Raw genomic sequence first — 15,843 nt, 5'->3', positions numbered from 1 at the left:
GAAATCATGGAACCAAAATGGGATAACGACCTTGGCATAAAACAACCAATGAAAAACAACATAGGGATTTATCAATGCCTTTGCTATCTCTACCATCCATTTCAAGGGATGAATCTTGGCCATTTAATTAAAATCGAGTTATTTTCCCTCTTTGAGAAATCTGTTAAAATCAACCTTAATTCAAGTCATTTCACATATATCATTTTCATAAGGAGATTGTGTTCATTTGAGTTTTGAATTTGTATTTTGAGAGAATTTTATCATATTCATAGCTTAAGTTCCTCATTTAGATCATTTCATCTTAGAATTCAATCATGTAGCTCATTATTGCAACATTTAGATCGGTTTTCATAGCATAATCCATATAGTTTCTCATCAATTAGGATACATTTCATATTAAAATCATCATCATTTTAATTTTTCATAATTAGGTGCATTTCATTATAGAATTATCTATTTTATGATTTTCTATTCAATTAGATTAAGATGCATTGTGAGAGAAAATAAACAATCTAATGAATCTTCATAACTAGGAAAAAAACAATTTGATTTTGATGAGTCTCATCTTGATTTTGATTATATTTGTATTTCACTAACTCATTGAGCTAATTATCTTTTGAATGTTTTGTTTCTAGGTACATATCGTAATCCATGTTTCATGTTTCTAGGTGCACATGTTGGGACCATTGAAGGGTGACCTCTTGAATTCTCATGAGGTAATATTTACTCACACAAGTACTGAAACATGAAACCAGTAGATTTTGTACTTTTATTTTTCATGGTGTTTAATAAAATATGAAAACTAATGGAAATGAGAAAGAATGTAATTTTTTAGTCAATGAAGCTTGTATTGGCACACCATAGAATTTTTTTAACTCAATCTAAATCTAAGTCCCATCAATTTTTCCAAAATTGTTAACATAAAATGTTGTACCCATGCTTGAGGTATGACCCCCTTGAGAAGCATTGAATCAACCTCCAAGTTTGGGACCTTTCACATGAGAGTTTGAATCTCTATAGAAAATAAGGTTCCTTCTAATCAGGATACACCTCTTCTAGCCTAGGATAACAACTTTGAGGGAGAGAGGGATAGAAAAAATAAATAAAATCAAAGGGGGTTATACACTAGATTGGAATTATATTTTTCCCATGTTGATGATTGTACATCAACAAGAACCCATAACATACATATCTATCTCAATTCTAATAAGCTCTCTAAGGATTCAACATATAGGTCAAAGATAATGAGATCCTATAAAGAAATATTCATTCACAATATATAATTCATTAGAAAATTTGACACAACAAACAAACTTAAAAATACATAAATGAAATAATCAACATAAGGAAAGTTAATTTGCCCAATATATCAAACTAGGAAAAGAGGTAAAAATAGTGGTTTTCTTTTATGAGAGAAAAAGAAAATTTTAAATTATAGAGCATAGACACTGAAAGAGAATAAAGGAGAGTTGTTAAGCTCAAAAGGCGACAAGCATAATGGAAGGGGGGTGTTAATTATTTGTGTGTGTACAATTAAAACTTTAAACCAATTAAACCAATCTTAGATCTAAATGATAAAATAGTAATGCAAGATCCACAATACATAATACATAGCACCCTATATGTTCTCAAGTAAACCATGTTAAGAGAAAACCATCTGGTGGGATTCAAACCCACAAGGTGAATGTACTTTTTTGAAACTATTTTTTGGTGGATGACAAAAAGAAAGAACAATAGGATGCACTTGCAACCATAAGCTTATAGACCAAACTATAGGCTCGCTTCCAAGATCTCACTTGTCGTGTAATAGAATCATAGATCTATCCCTTATTTGGGTTCACCAATCTAATCTTTGATTATAATATAATGGACATGCAATCCATTACCCCAAGCTAATAAAAACCATAGATCTAATACCAATACAATACAACTTCTACCTCAAATGAAGAATATAAACATGGCCCTCTCTCTTCTCCACTCTTTGCATACATATTCAATTACATAATGATGTCTCATTTATAAACATTACAAAGATTAAACATCAACTAGATATAGTAAAATATATAAAAATTATGCTAAATATCCAATTTTATCCAAATCAAATTGATCAAGACTTATATCTAATCCAAATAATTAATCATGAACATGCAATCACATCACTAAAGCATCACCAAGAATCACAACATGATACTTCATCAATTCATTTAGATCCTAAATGAAGAAACAACAACATGCTACAAAAACAACACATTTGATTCCCTCAACAAATTTGTACCAATAACATGATCACAGGAATGCCAATAAGTAGCATGAATACTATCCTAAATCTCTTCATCATCTCTAACTCAAAATCCAATCTCTTATTTGTATTGATCAATGAGAACACTTAAATATCAAACCATGTCATATCAAAATATAGCTTGGTGCACTCTAATTTGTGAACATTACTAAGGACACAATGATAAGTTCCACCAAAAAATATTAGGCTTTACAATCATTTAAATAAATAATCCTTGATCCACACTAAAGAAAATACTCAACCATAGAACACAATAACACTAGAATAATCATAGTGTATATGAGCAATGTTAGTATGCTAATAGAAACTAAATTAAAATAAAGCTTCTACAAACTAAACAAAATTCATAAACTTCAAGATAGACTAAGATGAACTCTCAATTGAGAATATGATCCATTAATGGACTCTCTCAATGAGAATCTCTCTTGTTGAGTGGCTTTGTCTAAATAGATAGGATGTATGCTCAAGCTTATGCTTCAAAAAGGGCTTCAAATGGAGTTGGAATTTGGGTGTGAGTGTATAGTTTTGATGTAAAATGGCTTCTCAAAATGGCATTATGAATTTACTTCATGGATTGTGTTATTTTGCAAAGGGGAAGGATCCAATTTATAGGAAAGAGGCTTGATGGATTGAGGGCTAAGATGCAAGGATGGGAAAAAGCTCATGGAGGGCTCAGATTGCATGAGAAGAGAGCACATGGATTGTGCTTCCTTATAGCCAATCAAGGAGTGACACATGTCACATGGTGAGAGGATGGAGGAAAGGGGAAGGATGAGTCAACAAAGGAGGCTCAAGGGATAAAATCTTCATAAAGACCCTCATAATGACTTGTAAGAGCCATAAAAGGGCTTGTAAGAGTCATTTATGACCTAGTGGACTTCATAAAGTTTTATGGTTGAGATATTTTGAGGGAGATGAGAGCAATTTCGACTTGGGCTTGATTAGGAGGGTTTTAAGCTTGCTTAGGATTGCGCAAATGATTAGAGGATGGATTAGGATGGTTTAGGATTAGCTTAGGGATAGGCAAGTGGATGGCATTTAATGAGGGAGGGTGAAGGAGGAGATATTTGTTAACTTTGGCTTGGGTTAGTAAGTCTTAACCCATTTTTAGAGAATGTGACAAGGTTAGGAGGGGATTAGGATTAGGTTTAAAGACATCTTCTAGAAGAGTCTAGACTTTGGATGAGGATAAAGACTTTCTAGAATAGTCTAGAATTTCCTAGGATGAGGATGAAGACTTTCTAGAAGAGTCTAGAACTTCTTAGGATGAGGATAAATTAGATTTTTAGGAAATAAATAAAGTTTTATTTATTTCAAGGGTTTGGGTTGAGGAGATATTTATTAAAATATTTTTAATAAACATGAGGATTAATATTTAATCTTAATTAAATATTTTGAGTTGGGATTAGGGGTAGGAAATGATGGGATTAGCCTTTAATCGAAATTAAAGAAGGATTAGAAGATTTTGGAAGAGGTTATTGGTCATAAGGAAATTGGCCAAGTTTTGGGCAAAAAATAAATTTTTTATTTATTTTAGGATTTTTGGTCAATTTATTAATTAAATAATTAATAAATAAGGAAATAATGTTTAAATAAGATTTAAACATTTTTGGGAGGGATTCCTTAATTAAATATTTTTAATTAAGATAAAGGGATTTAATGGCATAAAAATAAATTAATTAATTAAATAATTAATTAATTAATAAATGATGATGTCATTAGGACTTTTTCAGAAAATAAAAATACTTTATTTTCTAAAAGTTTTTAGGTGTCTACACATAGAATATATATCATATCTCTCTCTTAAATAATCATGTGAACCTCTTTAAGTTGAATGTGGCCATTAAAAAATATATAATAAACTCCAACTAGAGTCACACCACAATATCTTTAATGAGTCATCTAAACATCAAAAATCACTAAACTAAACAAACAAAAATCAAATGTTTGTATTAACAAAAGTATGTTTTGGCATCAAAGAAAAAATGTTAATTCCAATGCACATATCAATCTATGACATGTTCAACACACTTCCAAAGATCTTCCTAAGAAAACATCTAACAAGAGTAACCCATAAAATATGTACACGATTGCTTTTTATAAAGTCTTTAGAATTTAGATTTGGCATTTGAGTTCCAAACCTAATCTAACTAGAGTAATGTTAAAACAAGTAGAAGGAATAAACATCATGTCAATATCTAATATTTATTTTTAACTTGATCCATAAGATTAGTAGGGGAAATCCCAATTCATGAAATGAATGCCTATAGTCAAGAAATAAAATCCCAAGCTCAATAAAAAGTTGACATAAAAAAAAATTCTTGTCAAAAGAAACAACACCTAAAAATTGTAAATAAGCACGTAAATTCACTAAGATTCCATTTACAAGGAAGATTTCTCTTAATAGAGACAATTGGACAATGGATTTAACCTCTACAACCACATCATGGTTGTTAACAATTAAAGCATCATACTAACAAAAGAAAGTATCAATGCAATAAATATAATACATTATTATCACCCTACATACCTACAAGAAGCATCATCAAACATGTCAATTACCATAATGGTTGTAGTGCACAAATATCCTTTATATCCTTGTCACATAGTTCCTTGCATACCCAAATCACACATTTCCCTTTAGCCTACACATCTGTTAGGTATAAAGTACAAACATTCTTTCCCCATGCATCTATATCCATAAGGCAATAAAAGACAAAATATCCACATGGAAATGAAGGGAAATTATGAGGTGGGATAACACTATGGATTATGAATATGCCGTGTTAGCATGAATACTAATGATACTACTTTGGGGGAGTATACTAAGCATTGAAGAGTATTGATATATTGCATTCATGACTACATTTGTCATTGATGTCAACATAGCAGTAATTTTGTAAAGACTAGAATAATAGCGATTAGTAATCTTATGATGCACAAAAGATGAGGAAGTTTTAGATGATGCACAATGGAGGACATGTTTCTAAGGTTGTCCTGATGACATGGTTAAGAGGACTAAGTCTGAGTAGATGGTATATGGAAGTTACATTTGATTTATTGGAAGTAGTGCAGAAACAGAACATTAGAAAATAGAGTTCTGATGATCTATTGCTATCTTTCATCTGAGATGTAATGAAGAGATGTGTACTTACACAGTGATTGAGGACAGTCATGTGATGACACTAGTGTGTATGTAAGACGTGATTTCACACGTGTGATGTTTTGTATAGACTGTGAGCTAACAATTTTCTATTTCAATTATGAATTAACTAATTATCTTATTTTAATTAATTGGGCAAGCCTTAAGGCCAACTCAAGGGATTATTATGAAAATAAGGTATAAAGGAAAGTTGTTTATAATGAATGTAGAAGAAGAAGATCAAGTGGAATGTGAAGTACTAGTACGCAGTGCAAGGAGGAGAAAAATGCTTATTGAATGTGTGTAAGCAATCCAAGGGATCATTGGGTGCGCAATATGAGATCTAGTTACAAGATCTGAAGAAGCAGAAGTCTGGTTGAAAAGACAAAGACAGAGGAAGGAAGTACATTTTAGTTCTATTATTAATACATAGTTCATTTGGATAGTGGTTTCTTTGATCTTAACCTTGAAGCTATTTGGGCAGTGGGTCCAGCTATCTTCCACAACTCCTAACAGGGTTGGCACAACTCCTAACATGATTGGAATCTCTTAATAGGGATTCAAAGCCTCCTAATATGGATTCATGTGTATTGAATGTTGTAATTGACTCTTAACATGGTCTATCCTCTAAGGAATATTTATATTAATACATCATCTTGTGGGTACCATTCCCTCCATGGTTTTTGCTCTGATCAAAGGTTTCCCTAGTTAACATATCTAGTGTTAATTAAGTATGAGTATCTTGTTGTGGTTTTAGTTAACATTACTTATATGGTTAAGATTGTTTAAAGTTAATGATTGGCATGATTCATGCCCCCGCCCCCCAACATCCCCCCCCCCCCAAGTTATATGAGTGGACTATATATTCTAACACCCTCCATGCCTACAAACATCACAATACTTTCTTATTCTATTGTAGGATTGTAGGGTTTATTGGTTTTTAACTACGAGCATGCATGGTTAACTCTAGTAGACATGCTAAAATATTTATGCATTTACACATGTTTTTGATTCATTTATCATCAAAAATATTATCAAACCTTATGGTAAAATAATGGGCCTCAATGATAAGGAAGATACCATGACAGGTTAGCAACAAATCCTTGAATAACATAAGATTTAATTCTTGGAAAAATTCAGCCCAGGGTAAAGGTATCTTAGATCAATTATCTACAATGGGATAATGGAAGAAAAAATAGTCAACATAACCTAATAGGTCCAATTGAAAAATATTGCTTCAACCAAGCACAATGAGAATAACTACAACAAAATTGAAACAACAATTATCCCATCCTACATCAAAATAATAACAACAATAACACTGACAGAGATGGTCCTAGGGAGTATAGTAAGAAGAATAAATCTCATCCTCAAGGAAATATTAAGAGCCTAGAGGATCTTTCTACGGATGTCTCCCCTCCTCTTACAATATGGAATATGATGGGGTTTTTTTCTTGAGAAAGTTGACATTCCTAAGGAGGATATTCCACCTACTAAGGAAACTGATAATTGGATTGTTGTGGACATAGATAAACTAAAGATTAGAGTTCCTAGTTAGAAGATAAATATTTTCACCAATTATAAGGATAAGGGTAATGTTAATTTAGACCATCTTATTGACCACTCAATGCTCATTCTAAGTGATATTAGTAGGGAACAAGGCCTTAATATTCTATTAACTCCCATAAATAGTGGGTTGGACTTCTATGGAGCAATCAAGTGGTCCTTTCATGAATTCAAGGAAATTAATCTTAAGATTAGAGCTATCGAGAGTAAGTTGGATGTCCTTGATGTGATAGATTTTGGTAAATATTTGGTTAATGGGGTCAATCTAAATGTGGAGGATACATGATTGGAAAAGAGAAGGTGGGTGCTGACTTCAACAAGTTGGATGACAGGATAACCTTGCTAGAAAAAAATTATGTTATCATAGAGAATGCATTTAAGAGCATAGATTATCAACAATAAGATCCTTAAGGCAACCAATAAACATCTCAAGATCCTCTTAGGGAAGTTGGAAAGCTTTGATAATGAAAGGGATATCATTGAAGTTGTTGATGACAAAGACTCACCTGGGGACATCCATTTTGGCCCAAGTAGAAGGGCTAGAGCCAATACCAAGGATAAGGACAACAATGTTTCTAAAGAGGTCCAAGACATTAAGAGGGAAATTGATAATATGGATAATCTAGAGCTTGGAGTTCTTGTGCTTCTAAAGTTCCTCAAGTAGTTGATCTTTGTTTTTTCCTTGTTTGTTGGTGTATTCTCTTTTGGTGGGCTTTCCCCTTGGTGTCTTTTGTCCTAGCTGGAAATATGTCTTCTTCCATGCCTATTTTTTTTTCTTGGTTGTTGTTTTGGTTTTTGGAGTGTTAATGTTTAGAAGCTCTTTGGTATTTTACTATAAAGGGTTATAGGGTCCCTTCAAAACCTGTTATCATTTGACACAGACATTGTTAATATACCACGATGTCAATACATACCCCTCACCAAGCCTATTGATGTCATCTTTCACTATCTTGTACAATAAAATATGAGAATATCTCTCATTGCCAAGTGCTATATTGAACCCCGACATAAACCTACTTAGTGCAAATACAAAATTAATATCATAAGTATCATATGATTAAAGATCATGATATAAAGAAGCATATTCAAAACTTAAATATTTTATTCAACACATTAAATTAATAGAGTTGAAATAAGAGTAGAATATCATAACCCACATTCAACCAATGTATGGCTCAAGATTTACAGCTCCCAAGCATAAGAAATATGGAGACTTGTCATCTCAAATTGTTTCTTATGACTATATGCATAATCTATAAGTGATTCCCTTTTTGTCCACATGTAAGATTCTTGTTCTCAATTTACAATCATCATAGTTAAAAGTGCCAATTGTAACACCATCACTCAAGAAGAAGAAGAATCGTGATTCAAGGGGACTCTCCTCCTCTTCACCATATACATTTTCTAGATCCAAACAACAATATATTCTTCTTGATCATCTTGGAAATAATCGTCCACAAATATCCAATTGAAAGCTTCTTAAAACATCACCCATTCATAAAGAGATCCTTAAGAAAGACCTCCTTGAGTATCATGTCCCTAATAACATGAATTTTTCACAATTTTAAGTCATAATTGGGAATCTTTATCCAAAATCATCTTGTAATTACTAATATAGCTATGTCCACACCTTGTCATTCCTACAATAAACCCTTACACACTAATGTAGTCATTTATTTCCATAAAATACAAAGACTCCTTATAGTTAGTTGATTGAATTTAAACCTTTGTACAATGAAATCAATAAAATAATTGGGATACCTCAATGAGTTCATTCACCTCCTAAAGAAAATAACCATGAAGTTTTATGATGATAGAGAAAAAAAATCCAAATGTGTAATCACATTACCTCTTCAAGTGGGACTTGTAATGTTTGAAATAACATGCTAAGTTTTAGACCTTGACTTTCAATATAACATTATCCTTGGTTGACCATGGATGCACATGCAAGTTGTCCTCTCCACCTTTCAAAAATACCTAAAATTTGTATAAAATGGTAGAGAAATCATTATTCATAGTGATCCAAAACCCTTATATAGTATTGTAAACTCCTTGAAGAAAATCACACTAACTACTTCCATCTCAATGATCTTGCCACACCACATGTTGACCCTTCAACCATTACTTCATCTTCCAACACCACTAATTCTAAGACCGAAGCTAGAATAATTGATAATTTTTGTGGAGAGTATAACATCCAAAATTCACTTTATGTGGGTAAAATCCCAATAAGATCTCCTAAATTCTATGGTTAATTGACTCTTTTGACCCCCAAGGAGAAACCCATTATCTCTTTCCAACAAACTACCTTTGAACAATAGGGACCACTTGACGAGGAGAACCTTGAAGAAGATGTCACCTCCTAGTTATATAGATAAGGGGATAAAGAATACTTTATCATTTGAATAGAGAGATATTAAGATATGAATGTAGGTCCCACTTGCCGTTGCACCAAAAGCCATGACTGTTAGTGAACATGGAACACCACATAATTAACCACCTGTCTGTTGCACCAAAAGCCATGACTGTTAGTGAACATGGAACACCACATAATTAACCACCTGTGGGCAGGGGAGCGCGTCGCATCACCCAACAATGAACATATAATGGATTGAAGGATGATAGCCTTCCTTGTGTTTTCTTGCAATTAGTTTACACTATGATATAACTTATCTTCAATCTCATTTGTGAATGATTTTGAATGTTAATTATTTCCTTTTCCTTTGAATCAAGTGTAAAATTAAAATTAAATTTTTAATAAAAAATAATTTCACTTAAGGAGGAAAAATAATTAATTGATTTCTAATAGGTATGATAGGAAGGTTTACAATGATATAAAAATATTCATGTTGTGTCTTTGTCCATATGAAACTTGTTATGTAGCATACGAGTCAAGTAAGTGAAAAATATTAGAGATATTATAGGTAAATCTATACTTAAGGTATTATATTGATTGTAAACATAATGATTTTTTTTGAAAAGATAAAAATAGGTATATTCTTGATTGCTAGTGAAGTAAAATTTCCATTTCATTTTAAAAATATAATCAATCTCAATCTTTATCAATTTATCATTTCCTCATTAAATCAATTAAATTCCATGTCTAAATAATTATCAACTTATATGAAATTACATATTGTACATATTATAAGAATCAATACAACTTAATGACTTAAACAATACTAAGACCAATGCTTGAATAGGCTTATCGGTAAAATGGATCAAGAGGCAGGGGAAATGTTGGTTTTGGACTTGGATGTGATGGACTTTGTGAGGCAGGATGCTTGACTAGGGAAATGCACGCTGTCCAATACAAAAAAGAAGCATACTTCCAATCCCTCTCTAGATCTGGTGGAGATTTTAGAATGTTGTTTGAAAAATGAACAAGCTTAAAGCAGAGCTACCCATGTCTACTAAGGAGTTGGCCTAACTCCTGGTGTTTAGGTTCATGTTTTTTTCTTGTTTTGTTGGTGGTTTCATTTGTGTGGGTGTTAGTTTTTGGTTATTGGGGGTTTGGCTATGGCTTGCCTAGTTTTGACTAATGGTGATCTATTTTAGGGCTTCAATGTTATATCTTATGCAATAACTATATATGGTTTTGAGTCCCCTTAAAACCTATTTTTGTTTTTAATTGAAAACAATACTAAGACCAATGTTTATAAGTTCTCCAATTCCAAAAAAATAGATATCCAAGAAAGTTATATTTAATTAAAATATGGTTTAAAGGAGATACATATCTTTTCTTACATCAAAAGCAATGACTACCATGTTTTTTCTTTGACACTATTATCTTTTTCATGCATTGAACATCCTCTAACTTGAATGTACAAGAAGATGAAGCATTGGTAAGAAGGCATCTTGTCCATATTCTTATTGTTTCAATTTTCCAATTTGAGCCTAGAACATGTCATAAAATGCATATTATTTTCCTTAAAGGTCTATTTGGCAATGAGAATACAAGTGGAATAGGTATATGTATATTCTTAAAATTTTGAATTCTTTGTTTGGATGCACCAAATCGGAATTGGAATAGGAATAAAATTGGAATACATATTCCAATTTTGGCCCAAAAATGAGCATTTGCTATTCCACCTAAATAGGTGGAATAGGAATACGTATTCCTATTCCATTTTTTTTAAATTTTAGAAAACATATATTTTTGAGTCCTTGAATTCTGGGTGAACCAAACAAGAATAGGAATACGCAACCCCATTTTCTATTTGAGAATAAGTATTCCTATTCCCATTTTTATATTCCCATAGCCAAACGGACCCTAATGGTATTGAGATATTTTTTGAGTCTCCATTAAACATTTGCATATCCCTTGGAGATAAGAATGAGCATTTTCATAAATTGAAATCAAGTAATTGAATGTTCATAGTGCTAACTCTTATATTGATGTTTAGGTTAATACTTTCCCATTGTATTTTAAATTTATTGATGTTATTGGCTATGATTGGAATTTGAATGGACATCGTGAATCAAGGAAACTTGTGAAATTTCATGCTTATAATGGATTGAAGGATATTAACCTTCTATTTTCTTGGTTTCCTTGCAATTACTAGGAAATGCCCTATATTCCATCTCATTTGTGAGTGTGTTTGAATGTTACTTCATTTTTTTCCAAAGAAAGTGTAAGTTCATTAAGTAGTCCACTATAATGAATTCAAGTAATTCCACTTAGTAAAAGGAAAAATAATTTTTAATTCCCAATAAGTAAAGTATTACGTGTAAGTTGCTTGACAAGAAGGTTTATAATAGTATAATGTTCAAAGAACATGTCTTTGTTCATACAAAGGCTATGCAAAATGTGAACGAGTTAGATAAAAGCGATTAGAGAGATTAAGGTCGATCTTGACTCAAGCACTTACATAATTTATCAAAGATGTTATATACATAATTTTTTTGAAAATATAATATCTAGATTTTATTAATAACTATGTATCACTAAACACACTTTACTAGTACTCAAGAATAATTATAAGTATCTTTAATTCTACTTCACTAGTGTTTTTTTAAAAGATCAAATCCACTATGGTTCAACAATAATGGTTGATCAACAATTATGTATTATTAATTCCACTTCACTAGTGACCAACAATAGATTTTGTCTTTTTGGAAAGAAGACAAAAGCATTTAACATTTACTCATGGTATCCACTTAAAATTTACTTTCACGTTAGATAATTATCAATATAGAAGAGATTGTATAGCATAGGAATTACTAATGAAGTTAAATTCTCACTAAGATATATACAATCAATCTCAAATCAGATTATTAATGAAATTACATATGATATCTAGATAAAATTTATTGTTGATCACTTATCATTTGCTCATGATATTCACTTAACAATGTAATTCCATGTTCAATAGAAATGAAATTAAATACCATACACATTATAAAAACTTTTGAAAAAGTAAAATCTATCATATGTCAATAATGAAGCTAGACATAACCAAATCTCAAATCATCTTATCATCTACTCATAATACAACTTTTAACTCTTTTTTTCTCCTATACTCTAGGAAAAAGGAAAATTTTAAAAACCACTAAACAGATAATTACATCCCGTAGCCCTACTAAAATAAAAACATAATAATAACAACAATAAAGACACCTTCAGGACTTGAATCTTAAAAACATTGAGGTTTCAAAGAGCGGTGATCTTTGCCGCCAGGAAAGACATGTACAAACATTGTCAAATTTGTCACAAAGTGAGCTTCCTCTACACCTTGGGACTGTGTTTTTATACGGTGGTCACAAGATAGACAGTCCACACACATTCGATTTGAAAGGCTGACATAATTGTGTTCCATTGTTCAACAATCCGATCATGAAAGTTTTTTACTCCTCCGAGGAAGTGCTCTGACAAGTTAACATTTGACATATAAACAAGTGCCAGCTAAAAGTATAATCAGAGGAAAGGACATGGGGTGACACTCTGCCTGAACTCCCGTCCATTCAGGAACACACAGGGTGCAATTCCATCTTTTGGCCCGTATTCCCATCTTTTCAACCTCAGCCCACTTCGAAAATTGATATAAATCATATCAGAAGCACAGGGAAGAAAGGCAGAAGGGCCAACTCACAAGTATTTCAGTTTTAAAGCAGAAGAGCCAAATCAGAAGCATTTTAGTTTTCTTTCCTCCCTGTAACTAATTATGTATCTTGCAATGGGAAAGTATTCTTCTTTTCCTTCTTTCTGCTGCTTCTCATCCTCTTCAATTCCTCCTGAGCAAGCACTTGCTTCTACTCAGCATAACACTATTGCTGAATCTTCCACTACAGTAGAGACTGATTTTATGAGTTTTCTCCACAAATTCAGTGATATCAGGCAGCTTAACTATCTCATTCACTTTATCGAGAAGCTCTTAGATAGCAAAGTTAGTTATCCCGGTTTATCTATACTAAAAATTTTGTTGGGAACATTTCATTTGCTTCAGAACTTTTATAGAATTTGTTTGATCCCAAACATTCAAAATAAGTAAATTCTACACAACAAACACTGCATAATCGTTTCATATTATATTGAGCTTTTCAGACAGCTTAAGTACCCGTTTCTTCACTGGAATACTTTTTAATTTACTTAATATGCATACTCAGGGACTCAACATCACATTCTTTCAAATTACATTTCTCTGTTTTATAATTTCATTATCAAGCTTCATATTAAATTTAGTTTGTCAATCTACTTCAGCCTGAATGATATCTATATTGTGTTTTCACGTGCAGTCAGATAAGCAAAGTGAAGAAGCATCAGCAAGTCCTTATATCAAAGATGGCCAAACGTTGCTGGAAACGGTTGAGAAGCACATTGATAGACTTCGTGATAAGGTTAAATTTAATGCATCTGAGAGCTATAGAATTTTAATGTAGAATATTGTGTTTTTAAGTTTGTTTTTAATGTTTCATTATGAAAGGTGAAGATCTGTTTCAGTTGTGAATTATCTTGTATAAGCTTTTGAATTATTATTTCTGATCACATTTTCAACTGTCTATTATCAGAATAATAATGATATGCAAGAATAAACTGAAAAAGTTATATTTAAAAGTCTTTTACATTCATATGTAAGTATATTAGTATTCATAAGGATGGCTTAAACATCACGCACTAAGACTTAATTCTTAAATAAAAAGTGTTAAATTGTTAAAATTGACTTATTTTTTCAACCTTTATTCACAAACTAAGAGAACCATTTACATCGGTTTTTATTTGTGCAGCAAGATTTAAAGGATGCAGTGAGGGCAGAGACGGAGAAAGTAGTAATGAATTTTCTAAAGGGTGCTGGAAAAATGCATTGGGTGGTAGCAGCATCATCTGTAGTAGGATTTGCATTGGAGAGATATAATCAGATGTCGAAAAATTATCAAGAGTGCCTTGAACTTCTCAAAGACAAGTTTAATCTTGCAAAGCATATTGTACGATTGAATGATCAAATGCCAGAGCAGAAGCACACACTAAATGAGGCAGTTCAGTGCATTGTGATGGGATGCACTATGTGCCTTTCACAATCAACTAGAACTGAAATTTTCAGGTTAGTTCAATTATCTCTTTGATTTATTTTGGAAGTGTGTTTAATCTCTGGAAAAAAAAAAGACTTCAATTATTTTGTTGTTGAAATGGTTTAACACTGTCACAAGGTAATATAACTCACTGCTGTCCAAAGTTATGATATATTATTCTAAATAAATATTAAATTAAAATTCAGAAAATATCATTTAATAAAGATTTAAATTTTGCCTCTTATATAAAGATGAAATAAACCAGTCTTTGTTATTGCAATATACTTATAATAACTATTTAAAGAAGTAATTACTTTTTAAAGAATAATTATAAGAAACAATAACTTAATATAAAAAAAAAATTGTTCTTCAAAAATTATTGAATTTTTTTTTTGATCAATAAGAGGCTGAAGCCAAGGTTAATACAATTAACTTATATAATTTTTTTTTCCAATTTTTTGTACTTTGAAAGATGGGTCAAGTCTATCAATTTTATCACATAAATAGAAAATATGTAAACAATTAGGAAATCTCACTTTTTTGCAAAATTTGATTTGTCTATTTGATATCATTCATTTAATAGTTTCAAAACTTGTACATGTCCTGAAACTTATGTTATTCCTATACATATTGTGGTATTTCTCATAGAATACAGTGTGTTACACCAAGACTAAAATGACTATAATACATTAACATAACGAATAAACATATTATGTTTTTGTTAGCCTCAATTTGAACTATAATCACAATGTTATCTTGCTACTATTTACTAAAATCTTGCTTGTTTAATGATGTCACTCCAATGGAATTGTATGTTGTAGCCCAAGTTAAACAATGTGCATTAGGAAAATCCATCCATCAGAATGGAACTAGTCTTGCTCTATCTCACCCCTTCCATCCCCAAACTTGGCAACAACTACACTGAAGGTAAGGTTTGTTGAGTATAAAAGAAAAAATGAAAACAAAAGTTGTACTATTAAAAGTGTGACTGTTTAGTATGACTCTTTCTAGTTTCATAATAATTAGATGATTTTGCATCAACAAAGTCAAATTTTGTGGTGTCATTTTACACAAAACTAAGTCTACCAAAAAGTAACAAGAATAGGTGATTTTGCATTGATAGAATTGAAATTGTGATGACATTTTAAACAACCTAGATTCATCAACATGTCACACGATCAATGATTGTCAACTTCAGAGAACTCATTGGTGGTTATCTCAACTTCTCATTATTGCTCTCATTAACTCCAAAGCAAGATATTATATGTCCTTGAGAATAAGGATAATCTTTCATGAGGGGCTTTAAAAATCTTTTAAAAAATAATATGGG

This window comes from Cupressus sempervirens, chromosome 2, assembly GCF_028749045.1.
Source record: "Cupressus sempervirens isolate cs-2001-9-10 chromosome 2, ASM2874904v1, whole genome shotgun sequence".
Lineage (NCBI taxonomy): Eukaryota > Viridiplantae > Streptophyta > Pinopsida > Cupressales > Cupressaceae > Cupressus > Cupressus sempervirens.
The sequence above is the reverse complement of the archived record's forward strand: the minus strand, read 5'-3'. Positions refer to the sequence as shown.